This window comes from Miscanthus floridulus, chromosome 4, assembly GCF_019320115.1.
Source record: "Miscanthus floridulus cultivar M001 chromosome 4, ASM1932011v1, whole genome shotgun sequence".
Classification (NCBI taxonomy): domain Eukaryota; kingdom Viridiplantae; phylum Streptophyta; class Magnoliopsida; order Poales; family Poaceae; genus Miscanthus; species Miscanthus floridulus.
The window spans coordinates 24,717,625-24,731,949 of record NC_089583.1 but is presented as its reverse complement, the minus strand read 5'-3'; the positions used below and the strand labels follow the sequence as shown (position 1 = coordinate 24,731,949).

The 14,325-nt window shown below is 40.5% G+C and overlaps 1 long non-coding RNA gene across 1 annotated transcript; it reads right to left on the bottom strand.

Annotated features, from left to right (window-relative positions):
- Positions 1 to 6,078: 6,078 nt before the first annotated feature.
- Positions 6,079 to 8,970, bottom strand: LOC136551175 (uncharacterized). Its single transcript, XR_010782482.1, has 4 exons — positions 8,493 to 8,970; positions 8,008 to 8,096; positions 7,295 to 7,355; positions 6,079 to 6,373 (listed from the first exon to the last, which is right to left on the bottom strand). It is a non-coding gene; the product is annotated as an uncharacterized lncRNA (long non-coding RNA).
- Positions 8,971 to 14,325: the final 5,355 nt, after the last annotated feature.

Here is a 14,325-nt window from a genome sequence, read left to right as displayed (position 1 = left end):
CTGTAATGGTGGTGGGTGTTCTCTCATGTAGTGAAGTATTCACCTCATTTCTTCTTAAGGGCGACCTCTAGTCAACTCTTGCTGCTTGATTTATGTCTTCCACTTGGGCAGGAACTTGGGAAGCAAATTATATGGAATGAGTAGTGGGGAGTTGCGCTTATTTTTGTGTGTGTGTGTTTGATTCTGGGGCATACTGGGATGGGATGGACTCAACCCAGTTTGAGGGATGGGGTGGTCCTAGTTTGCTATTTGGTCATAGGGATTGGAAAGGAAATGAAATTTATTGTTTTTGATACCCTTATCTGTGGGGCCCACCTGCCAAGCTCTCTGTGCCTTATCTCATTCACCAAGGAAGTCGCCATTGCGCCCATGTGGGGCCATGTGGCAGCAACAATGGCATGGATTTGTGAGGGGGCGGCCATCCGGGTGGAGGTGGCGGCCGTGGCGTAGAGCCAAAAGCGACGTCTAGGGAACGAGCTGTTCGCTTGTGAGAGCAGAGCCGAGAGCGGCCTTGGCTCACTGTTGTGTTGTGGAGAGAGGAACTGGGTGCCAGACGACAGCCATGTTGTGGCCACGCTGTGATGGCAGCCATGGCACGGAACTGGGCGACGGCCACGGTGTGATGCTGCCGTGAACTGGGGGTCCACGTCTTCAAGCTCGCTGTGGAGAACCGCGACTTGCATCACCGCTACAATCTGCGTCGAGGAAGCACCACTCGCCCAACGCAACCCCCCCCCCCCCCCCCCCCCCCCCACCCCACGCTGCTGTCTCAACGCCCTCAGTAAAAATACCGGAGTCGTCGACGGGAGTTTGCATATCTCTACCTTGCTCTTTAGCTTCAGCATTTACATTAATTGTATTACTCCTTTTTGCGGTAGAGATAGCAACACACTAGCAAAACCGTAGTTGCACATTTAGATAGTTTATCTTTTGCATAAGTTTTGCTAAGGTTAGAAAAAGAGGCCATAGTTTAGAGTTAGAATTTTAAGTTGCCTAATTCACCCCCCCCCCCCCCTCTTAGGCATCACGGTCCCTTCAATTGGTATCAGAGCCGGTTGGCTCAATTTGGACCTTTGGCTTAACCACTGTTGAGCCGACGGCACTAACTTCCCATACTATAAAGCTAGAATGGCTTGCCACCTTGAGGCGGTTGATTTGGGTGTATGGAGAGTCACTCATGATGGGATGAAACCCATCAAGAATCCCAAAAACCCCACAAAGAGTGATGAAAAAGAAATGCACTTCAATGCTAGAGCTAAAAATTGCTTGTTTGAATCACTTAGTATGGATGTTTTTAACCAAGTATTCACTTTAAATATGGCACATGAAATTTGGTTAAAACTCCAAGAGCTCCATGATGGCACAAGCAATGTCCATGAGCAAAAACATTATCTAGCAAAGCAAAACTATGATTCCTTTACTATGAATGATGATGAGCTTGTTCGTGATATATATTCTCGATTGAATCTAATTATCAATGAGCTTCATTCTATAGGATTATTAAAGCTAGATGATGCGGACATCGTGAGGAAGATCATCTCCATGCTACCACAAAAGAAATATTCAAGCATCATCACCATCCTTCACAACATGGAGGACTTGAGCAACATGACCCCGGGCATAGTCATTGGCAAGTTAGTGGCATTTGAAATGTCACGTAAGATGGGTCAAGAAGAAGCTTATTCATCAAGCAAAGGCAAAGCTCTCGCTTGTAGCGAGAAAAAGAAGATGAAGGGCAAGCAAGTTGAGACAAGCTCAAGCTCAAGTTCCTCAAGTGAAGATGAAGAAGATGATGAGGACGACGATGATGATGATGATGATGATTCAAGTGATGATCAATCTTCCTCCTCCACCTCCAATCTTGATGAAGAATCAATCAAAGTGATCAACAAGGTGGAGAAGATGATCCAAAGGCTCAATGTCAAGGGTGTACCCATCCAAATTCAAGATTTCATTTTCTCAAATCAAAGAAATGAACAAAGAAAGAGAGGATGCTATGGATGCGGTGAGTTGGGGCACTTTGTGGAAGTTTGTCCAAACAAGCCCACACCCAAGATAAAGAAGAAGGCATGCAAGAACCAAGCCCTCACATCGATAAGATCATGGGATGATTCTTCAAGTGAAGAAGAACCTCATCACAAGAGGCGAGTCCACAAGTACTCATCATTAAGCTCTTCTTGTGTGTGCCTTATGGCATGAGGTAACGAAAGCTCTTCCTCTAGTGAGAGTCATAGTGATGATGATATGCCTTCTTATCATGAACTTGTGCAAGAAAATCTTAAATTTGCTAAAGCTTGCACTTGTCAACAAAAGAAGCTCAAAAGCTTAAAACAAAAGCTAGATAGTTCACAAAAAGCATACAAAACCTTGCTTGAACAATATGAGAACTTTGCTAATCTCAATGTTGAACTATCTACTAAAATTAAGAAACTTGAGGCTAGTGCAACAACAAATGCATGCACAATCAATGATGAGCAACTTGAAAAGAAAAATGAAAAATTAAAAGAAAAGTTAGTTAGCTCACAAGAAGCATATAATAGTTTGCTTGCTAAAATGGAAACCATGTGCAAACATTGTGATGAGCTAACTAATAAAGTTGCTAATCTTGAAGCCGTTAGCACAACCCCCACCAAGGCATCTAAAAGGAAAAGTTCTATCTTTAACATGTCTAAAAAGGATGCCTCTACTTCTTGTAATGATTTATGTTTAGACTCACCTTTGTGCAACCAAGTTTGTGTTGAGAAAGTTGTTGTAGATACATGCACACAAGAGGTTGCAAAGGAGAATGAGCAACTCAAGCAAGAAGTAGCTCGCCTCACCAAGGACTTGACTCAAGTGAAAGGCAAGGCGAAGCAAACCCAACTTCATCAAGATAACACTGTCAAGGGAGTGAAAAAGCTTGATGAAGGACAAACCATGGTTTGTTACGTGTGCCACAAGGAAGGTCACAAGTCCTATGAGTGCAAGATGAAGAATGGGGGAGGAGCAAAGAAGGAGAAAAAGCAAACAAGCAAGCTCTCCAACACCTACACCAACAAGGTGGACAAGAAGGCCTCCACACCTTATCTCTTGAAGAAGAAGAAAAATGACAAGGTGGTGGCCATCAAGGTGAACAAGCAAGCCAACAACAATGGGGTCAAACGCTTTTGGGTGCCAAAGGAAATCATTTCAAACATGAAGAGCACCAAGAAGGTTTGGATCCCGAAAGGGAAGTGAGAAGTCTGTCGGACTTCGGGGAATTTGGAGACTTGGCAAAGTTTGGGTGCATTTTATGGGGTGCATCATGATGGTCAAAGTCATTGCCAAGTGGGTTAGTGAATACTATGGACCCAAATTCCCCTTCCCATGTTAGGTAACTAGATGTCATTACTTTCAATTAGCATTCATTTCAATTGGTATTGTTTTTCAATTGATATACTTTTGAAGCATCTAGTTATCTTTCATGCCTATGTTTGCATTTACATGTTTAAATCTTTTGTAATGCATTCAATGGGTATATCATATGGTAGGCTTGCTCAATTTTTTTATCAACCCTTGGAGCAAACCTACATGGTTTAAAATCGCTTAGAAGCACGACACATAGCTTGTTTTATAATTTTTTTATCTAATATGTGCCAAAGTCCAAATTATAGATAATCTCTCCCGAATATCATTTTTGAAAATGATTCTCACATTCATGAGATGTCATCTTTCGAGTGGTATTTTGATTCTAAAATCAATGTGCATAATTCCTACATAATGTTCCACATTTGTGTGCACATATTTAGGGGGACCAATTCTACAACTTGGATGCTTTGAGACTAACACTTGTTCAAATGATATCAATTTTTCAAACCTACCACATGTGTAGTAGTCTCATTGTAAGGAAATTGGAGTCCTCGGAGTTAAGCATCATTCTTCAATTAGCATCATCATGTTGATTTCATTTCATATTTATATGCTTTCTCCACGCATTATATAGATTAAACTCGCTTGTATAATAAATTGCTAAGTATGCATATGCTTTGCTTTCTACCATATGTATGCATATATTTAGGGGGAGCTTAGTCTATATAATGTGAGAGTCAAATCTTGTGATCCATTTCACTCTACACACAAAGGATCATGAAATTTGACCCTCCCTTGTGCTACTAATGTCTTCCTTTTCGGTGTTTGATGCCAAAGGGGGAGAATTTGAAGGACCAAAGACAAGCATTCAGTTACAAGTAGTAATGGTCCGAGAAAGGGAGGAAAGTGAATTATGGGTTAGTCTAAGTAATGGGAGAATTTTTTTTAGAAAGCTAGGCTTTAATCCATAAATATCGCATGGGGACATTTGCAAGGGCAAGACAAGCTTTTAAATAAAGTTTTAATTGGTATATGTCAATTAGTATCATATAACCTTGCCCTTTGTATTGCATCCTAGCAGGTAGGTAGTTTTTAGCTTCCAAATTCTTATTATTTGCTTGCTTTGGTCGTGTTGGCATCAATCACCAAAAAGGGGGAGATTGTAAGGAAAATGAACCTTTGGCTCATTTACTTTGGATTTTGGTGTTTGATAACCAACACAACTAAATTGGACTAATGAATTTGCAAGTGTTTGTTTTGTAGTTCAATAGGGTGCAAGACGTAACTTGGACAAAGGCGATGTGATGATTCGATGATCAACACCTCAAGCAAGACATTAGGAGCACAAGAGAAGACCCAAGAGATCAAGCAAAGTCCAAGCATGAAGATTGGAACCAAGCCGTATGCAAGATCACGAAGAAATGAGCTCACTGTGGTGACCGGATGTAGGACCGGACGCTGGACAAGCAACCGAACGCTGCGACCGGACGCTGGGCAAGTGGCTCGGCAGACAGGCGATCGGACACTGGACCAGACGCTGGCAGCAACCAACCGGACGCAGGACAGCAGCGTCCGATCAAGTACAGAAAAGTTCCAGAGCGGCAAATCTATGACCAGACACGTCCGGTGGTAGGCGACTGGACGCTGGCCAGCGTCTGATCAGTATATTGCCGGCTCAATGGTCGGGACGACTAGACGCGTCTGGTCAGGACGATTCAGCATCCGATCAGTAGCAGTTTCGTGAGAATTCAACCCCAACGGCTACTTTCTCAGTGGGGCTTATAAATACAACCCCCAACCGACCATTTAAGTAGTGTAGAGCTAAGAAAACATACCAAGGGTGTTGATACACCATTTTAGTGATCTCCATATGCATAGTGCTTAGTGTTTTATTAGGTGATTAGCATAAGTGCTTTGCAAAGTGCTTAGGTTGATTAGACCACCGCTTATGCACTTGCTCTAGGTTTATGCCTAGTGTTTAGTGAGGTTTGCATACCTCTTGCCACCTCGTGCTTGCGAGCACAAGTGTTGTACATCGGAGAGGCATGAAGTCTTGTGAGATCACACCAACCGCGTTTGTGGTGTGGCCGCCACCGTGTACCGAAGGGAACAAGGCCCACGGCGTTTCGGCCGAAAGCTTGATAGTGAAGACAGCGAGGAGCATCCGGGAGAGGCTTGCCGGAAGGCACGTCGGAGACCCACTATATGCACTAACCGCATACTAGTAAGGGATGAAATGATCATGCACATTACAATGATACATTTGCTATCTTGGAGTAAAGGATAGTCACATGGAGTCTAATTCACTACTCCAATATCAATGTGAAGTCCAATTATAAGCTTGGTGAAGACCAATTATCATAGATAGAGTCCATTCTTCACCCATAAGAATTGAGAATCACTAATATGATCAAGTACACTATCATGATGTGGTAGACTTGCTTTATTCTTTGATCAATGCTTACATGAGAGAACTATTTGAAATACCACTTGAATTGCCATGACTACACTACAAGAGATGTGAGGTTCCATGACAATTGATGTCACAATATATAAAATTTGTGTCACATATTAGCATTTGTGACACCCGCATGACGAAAAAGCTGGTGTCAAAAACCATGCACCTTAAACTATGTTTTGTGTCATTTATATGTCCATGTCATAAATCTATGACTGTTGGTTTTGATGTCACAAAGTTTTATGACAATTGCTTATACGTCATTGCTTCTTACTACATACCACATAGTAGGCTGGCTATAATGGGAATTTACATTGAGAATACAAAATTATATATTCACATATGCATTCGAACAATATATTATACACATATCTTGCATTTCAGATAACATTTCTATTACAAATTCAGAACATCACTAGAAACAGTTCGCATAAGGTTCTCACAAAAACCAGAAAATAACAGTTATAAACAGGACCAGCACATAAGGTCCCCACATGAATTTCTCACAACTTGAGCTACAGCTTGGGTTGGAGTCTTTGCAACTTGCCCTTCTTGTGGTGGTTCAATAACGATGGCCTCCATTTGAGCCTAGCATACAAAAAAAGCAATTCAAGTTTGTCGCATCCCAAGTTTTGTTCATCATAGTACAAAATAAGAAAGAAAGATGGCACTCACAAACCAAACTAGTAACATACATGAGGTGCTACACAAGTCAGCGTTTTCACAAAAAATATCCAAATTATTGCTAAGAAACAAGACATTGTTTCAATCTGTAGAAGCATATAGACTGTTTAGAGAAAGACATACGACCAATAGAAAGCCATAAACTACCTTGAAGCATCTGAGGCATAGAACCAAAAGCAGGGATATATGAAACAGTTAAAATGAATAATGAAGGTGCACTTCTGTACTAGGGAATTTTAGTTACTACAACAGTGATAAAGAAATTTCTGTAATTAATGAAAAAAATATTGGACACTTCTGTACTAGGGAATTTTGGTTGCTACAGCAGAATAAAGAATTACTAACTGCTGCCCCTAGCTGCTACCATTTAAATAAGCTGCTGCTACCATTTGAGCCAGACACAAGTCATCTGACACATTCTTTTCCTCAAAGACAGAGTAACTCCTAATGCATGGTCTGAATTTTTTGATGCAAGCAACATATATGCAACTGTATTTTTTTGCTACGAACCACATATCAATCACTAGATCTCTTTTTAATTTAATTCTAACACAACTAGATATGACATAGATATATTAACTTTTACTAAACATAATATGTTACTACTGCTAGTTACACCTAGAACTTGAAAGGTATGGCAATCAAAACCTAATATCATTGTGCTAATATCCTACTCAACTCAGATCTACCACTGTAATCTCTCGTTCTTCCTCTTCTCTACTGACAACAAGAAGAGCAAGTCGCCAAGTCATAGTAAATTTCCTCACTGCATGGCTGATTGGTACAAATACATAAGCTAGGGATTTTTTTTAAAGAGATCCTAACCTCAGTAATCCATAGGTTTCCCTAAATCAATCACAAGCGCACCATGCAGATCATCCATAGCCTGAAAAATGGATCCAACAGGGGCAACTTAGTAGTAGTAATAGCACAGATCTCAGGGTCTCAGGTTAGGACAACAACTTGAGTTTGCAGTGTCATATAAATTCAGGAAAATAGGAAGACAAACTTATATCGCTGTCCTTGTTGGAGGAGATAAGATTCACAGGTGCTATCCTTACTGACACTAAAAGGCATTGGAATAAATGCAAACATTTCTAGTGGTCAGAGTGCTGCTTGTGCCGACATGCTGATTAGCATCTATTTATTATTTAATATGTGCAGACAATATGTATTCACAGCTTGTAAAAAAAATCAAACAACATGTTATCATCAATTAGTCACCCTCACACATCTTCTATTTTTTAATCAAATAATATCAGTATATATCACTAATTTCTGTTCAGGAAGTAACCTAAGGCAACCAATAGGTGTTGAGCATTAGCACATTGTGAAAGCAAGAAACAGTGTTGCTAGTCTGAAACAAGGATTAACACTAAGGTCACACTGAGCAGATTAGCTTCACAGGGTAGTACAACAGTTGCTCATCACACTGTTACGAAAGTACTAATAAACCATGGAACAGTAAGTATACATCACACACCATCTATCTCAGCATGGTCTAAGGGAGCCTCACTGCCATTTTGGAAGAGTTTTACCTTGAACTGAAAAAGGCAATTGAGGGTTGCAATGTTGCCTATGCCTATGCATATGGACCACTGCAGCTTTCACGCCTCGTGTCCAAATCCTGAAATGCAATGCTAGACTATCAACTTAACAAGATGAAAATCTGTGTAACATAATTTTAAACAGGTTACTCTACGGGGATGATTCATTTAGATAAGCAATTTCTGCATGAAGTATCCATGTTTCTTGTTTGAAAGCAATCATAACCTAACTACATATATCTCAGTTAGCCAGAGCACATTCCTAAATATACCTCTGTTGGCAAACCATGCAAACCAAGATCAATTGGCATAGATATGTAAATTATCTACAACTTTTATATTAACAAGATTCAGCCCAATTCTACCCCTAAACAGATAAATGAGTCAAGATCTCAAGATCCCTAACCCTAACCCTAGATCCCTAATTTGCAGCACATAACAAGATAGGCACAAAACCATTGGGGGAAAGAGCTCACCACGGCGATGCATGCCCGATCTGGATCTGCAGTGGTTGGAAGAGCACGACAGTGAGGGGAAGGGGGCAGCACGGACAACGTCACAGCCTCGCCAGGGTGTGGTCAGCCCAGACAGAGGCTCGGCGGCGGCATGGCTAGCGGTGGCCGGTGGCACGCAGCTGTGGCCTGGCCGGCAGCCCGGCGGTGCGCCCATCCATCCCCGGCCATGGGCGGCGGCGGGCAGCGTGGCCAGCAGAGGCTGCTAGGGCACGGCAGCCTACCTAGTGCGAGGGCACGCGATGCAGGGAGTAAGAGGAGGGGGCGCTGGTGCTACACGTGGAGTAGTTGGGAGCAGGGGAGGTCGCCATTGGAGGAGCAGCAGGGAGCGGCGTCGGCGTCGAGAGAGAGGGAGCCCGCGAGAGACAAGACGGAGAGAGAAACCACGGGATGGGAGGAGATAAGGGTGCAGGGGCTGCTCCCGCAGTCCCGCCCGTGCGTGGTGCGTGTGTGGGTCTGGTGGTGTGTGCGTTTGGCGTGGGTTGTGGTGTGTGTGTGTGTGGCATTTTCTTTTTATTTTCTTCTTTTTTTGTTAATTAGATCTTTATTTAGAAAACGAATTGTCCTATACATATAAACAATTGTATACATATAAGCAGAGATATATATATATATACAAATACATTTAGCATGAATTGAATTTTCACACTTAAAATAAGATATGCGTGTATATATATAAATGTATTTTTATTTAATTATTATTTCAGTACCCAACTCATCCACACATATATATTATAACATTTATTTATTGTTATTCAAATATACGTACAGGTGTATACTTTTATCTACTATATGAAATAATTAATAATAAATAATATTTATATATTTTATATAGATCTTGATTTATTTAACTTGCCACTTACTAGAATGATATATGATTATGGACAGGATTAACAACATTGATCAACACCTATGGTGTTACCAGACCCATCTTGGTAGTTGGACCCACACGCCACCTTGATAACAATGTTAATAAAATAAATAAAATAATTTGTGACACACCATATCCTTGTAAATTACTCTTTATGACATGGCAAATATTGTCATAATATACCATTGGACTAGCTTTAAGATATTTTTTGTGATATACATTAACTTATGTCACTAAGTTCGGATGCCTCTATAAAAATCTTCATAAACTAGTTGATTTAGTGACTTTTTGACCTAACGGCATGCCATAAACATCATAAACCAACACATTTCTTGTAGTGCTAGCTCTTTTTGGGTGTTGCTTACTTTTCTTGATCAACCCTTTTGATTGCTTCAACTAAGCATCTCAAATGTCCCTTAGATCATCACTTCTATGTTAGTCTTCCAAGTACCACACTTGGTTTGCCTACACATAGGCGGTAAGCCCCTACACTAGGAAGAAGTGACCTCTCTCCAAAGAACCATCCTTGATACTCACTTGAAAATGACTTGATTCATTGATCCAAGTGATGGACTTAACTTGATGAGTAACCTTGATTCCTTATTTAAATCCTTTTGTTTCTACTTGTTGTCCTTTTCTTTCTACCAAATGATTTCCAATTGTCACAAGAACTTAAACCTCATCTTCATCTTGAGTTTGGTCTTGATCTTTAATTTTAGTACCAAATATGTGTCAAGTACATTCCACAATCAAATGGCCTTATACTCTTTAATTATCATGCTTCTAGATCAATCTAAAACCAAACTTAGGTACCTCAAACACTTGTAAACATGTTTTCAACTTAAGGACCTTTCAATCAAAGTGACTCTTGATTAATCCAATAATTGTCACTTTTCTAGCAGATTTTATACCCTTCAAAGAAAATTGCATATCTCCCAATATACAGATCCAAATCCCACGAAATTTGGTGAAGATGTGCTTCACTAAGTCATCTAGCAGCTATAAAAATTTGGGCTTCATTTGACTTCTAGATTGCTACCAGATTTTAATTTTTTCACCACTGCTATATGCTAAAAACTGTTGCACTATAGCTGACAAGATCTACTCCAAAACCAAAGCATTTCTCATCCAATTCTCGTGAAATTTGCATAGCATCTTATACCATAAGTCTAGAGCATGTATACCAAATTTTAAGATAATCCAAATAGATTTGATCACTCAAACATGGCTAACATCATAGCTCACTCAGATTTTCAAATATAGAACAGATTTCAATCACATGAGCTATAATTCATCAAATGTGAATCAAATTTGAAATCAACTTGCTTGAATACTTTCACAAGACATATTTCTATTCAATCCACTCACAAAAGGTTATCTTATGAATTTCTCCAACACAAATCAATCCAAACTTAATTACTAAGCATTTAATCCATTCAAATATCTCATAGCAAGCAACATTGCATATTTATCTAATTCAATCAACCCATATGCACCCAAATGAAATGATCAATAAGAGATATATCTTGATTGGCTCATGATCATCCAATTAGCAAGATTCAACTCATATCTTTGCAATCCATCAAATATATCAATAAATCATCCACAATATGAATGTTGCACTTGTATGTTGTAGCACTTGGACTTCACTCAATTTTCACTTGGCATTGGGTTTGGATGTGCACTAAGCTTCATAACTTGACTCAATATATGGTGAACAATGTGAGATCAATAGAATCAAGCCTCTAATGCCATGGTACCTACATATATTCATCTACTTTTTGATGGTACCCAAACTAGTTTGGGTCCTCTCAAGTTAGGTGCAACATACTTAGGTAAAATCTTAGTATGGGTAGCAGGATGTTTTGTAATTACAACCAATGAGGTACCATTGCCATCCTTCCTAAGCATAGTATTTGCATCAATTGAAATAGGCTTAGGAGTGTTACCTAGGGGACATGAGTTAGCCATATGTCCTCTTTCCTGGCATGAGTAGCACTTTCTCTTTGATTGAGACTTTTCTTCATTGCTCATGTGGTGCTCCTCATTGCCTTGCCTCTCATGAGTTGCTTGAGCCTTCTTCTCAAGCTTGGTAGGGCACCTTGAGGTAAAGTGTCCCATATCTCCACACTCGAAGCACCTAATGTGAGCATAGACTTTCTTCTCATCATCTTGGCATCTTGAGTTTTGCATTGGATGCGTTGCTTTTCCATCCCTTCTTGTTCTCTTCTTCTTCTTCTTCATCAAGTCACCACCATACTCATGGTTGATCTTAATTTGCTCTTGGGGTGTCTTCTCTTGCTCATCTTATGGCTTTGGTTGAGGCTCTTCTTGTTGCTTCACCAATTGCTTGGTTGGGCACATTGAGGTAAGGTGACCCCAAGTGCAGCACTTGAAGCACTTCACATGCTTGAGCTTCTCTTCTTCCTTCTTGAGCTTCTCAATGTTTGCACAACCATTTGCAAGGTGTCCCACTTCATGACACCAGAAGCACATGGAGTGAGACAACTTCAATTGTAGTTGCTTCTTCATCTTCTTTGCCCTTTTTCTTTTGTCCATTGTCATCTTTCTTTTGAAGCCAAGGCCACTCTTGTCACCGAAGTTTTTTTGAGTCTTCAACATATGCTCAAGGGTGACTTTTGAGTTGTAGCACCTCTCTAACTTGTTGCTCAATTTCTTCACTTCATTCTTGAGTTCTTTGTTCTCCTTCAAAAGGTTAGTCTCACAAGACAAGGAAGTAGGACAAGCATCTATATGTGAAGAGCACCGCATTTCTAATAAATCATCACAAGAGGTGGATACATGTTTCTTTCCTACATGACAAGGGTTGGCAATAATATGTGATTGATCATGTGACCCATGTGATGAGCTCTCACTATTTTTAAGTTTCTTTATAAATACTTTAATGAAAGAAGCATGTTGATCTAATAATTCTTCATGAGATGCAAGTAGTGTCTCATGAGTCAATTTTAGCTCACCATGTGAAGATTTAAGAACATCAAGTAATTTCTTATGTTCTTCACATGAGTTCTTTAGAAATGAGTTTTCATTTTCCAATTTTATTATTTTAGCTTTCTCATTTTCTAAAGACATGGTCATGCTAGCAAGTCTACTAACAAGCTCATCATATGAATCAACATGATCAACCATATTAGTATTTTGTACCTTTGTGTCACCTTATGACATGAAGCAATGTGGTGATGGAGAGCTTGTAGAAGCATCACTTTCATAGCCCGAGCATGAATCATCATTAACAAGTGTGCATGGGGTAGCATCATCATTTGCATCACTTGTAGCATCATCATCAATCATGTCAAGTGAACTTGTGGTATGTTTTTCATCATCATCATCACTTGACCATGAGGTGGAGTAATCTTCCACAATCACCAAATTGTGGTCATGCTCAACACACTCATGCAGCAACCTCATCCTTGCGCTCATCCTCCTTCTTAAACTTGCCATCGTCCCATGTGGAGGAGTCACTGAAGGTGTGCTTGATTAATTCCCATAGTTTATGAGCTGGTTCCTTTGTGGTTCACCTTGTAAAACAACTCAAAGCTCAAAGCATCCATTAGATATAAATAAGCATCAGCATCAAGCTCATAAAGAACTCTTTGAGCTTTGGTGAGATTTCTATGGTCCAAGACACGAGTGAGACCACTAGTGACAACCCACCAAAACTTAGACCCCTTTGCACTGAAAATGATCAAGCATGTGATTTTTCCAAAGTGCAAAGTTTGTGCCATCAAAAATGTGTCTCACAATCAACTATCCCACTAGACGCCATCCTCTCAGGTCGGTAAAGACCACAAATGAGAGACCTAGCTCTAATACCACATCTATGGTCGAGATGGCGAACTAGAGGAGGTGTGAATAGTCCTTTCTAAAACTTAATCGCGCCAGGCTAACCGAAACAAATGCCGAATTAAAACTATCGGTCTAGCCAAGACTACACCCCTCTAAGTTATCAAGCACCTTGAAAAGATCCTAAACAAGCAACTAAGGATGCCGGGCTAGCTAGAGCTCACCTAACCAATCTAGCTTACAAGGTCACACAAACCTATGCAACTAGTACTTCACACAACAAGGGAGCTCCTACACAATCTAGTAAGCAAAAGCATAAAGCCATCTAAGCTTACTAGCAATGCTCAATAATAAGGCTATAGAAGCCAAATTATAGAGCACAAATTACTTAGCTACACAAACTAAGCAATGTGACTAACAAGGTTACTAAAACCAAATTATCCACTCAAGGAAGCTACTTCTATGATACACAAACTAGAAGGCAACTAGCAAGCTAGTAAAGCTAAACTAGTCACAAGAGCAACTACATAAGCACAATGTATATGAAAGTAATACACGCTTATGTTTTGTGGAATGCAAACCACTGAGAAGATGATGAAGACAATGTTGACACGGTGATTTTCTCTCGAGGTTCACTTGGTTGCCACCAAGCTATGTCCCTGTTGTGTCGACCACTCACTTGATGGTTCAGCGGCTAATTGGCATCCACCTACCAAGCCTGCACATTGAGCACCACAAGAACCTACCCTGAAAGTGAGGGTAGCTCAATGACACGCTCAACTAGAGTTGCTCTTTATGCTCCCCGCTGGGTGAGCATAATCCCCCAGACAAATCCTCCTCCAAAGCACCACACAATCTTCTTGCGTGCTTCAATAGAGTCACAAGCCACCAAGCTATCTAGGAGGTGGCAACCTCTAAGAGTAACAAGCACCATCGGCTTACAACTCTATCACCTAGTGCCACTCAATACAACCTCATGATGCAATCATACTAGAATCGTTCACTCACTTGATCGGATGATCACTATCAAGCACAAGTGAGTTAGATGGCTCCTAAGCACTCCTCAAGCAAGGACACTTAGTCCCAAGGGTGCTCAACCAGACAAATGCTCGAGCTCCACCT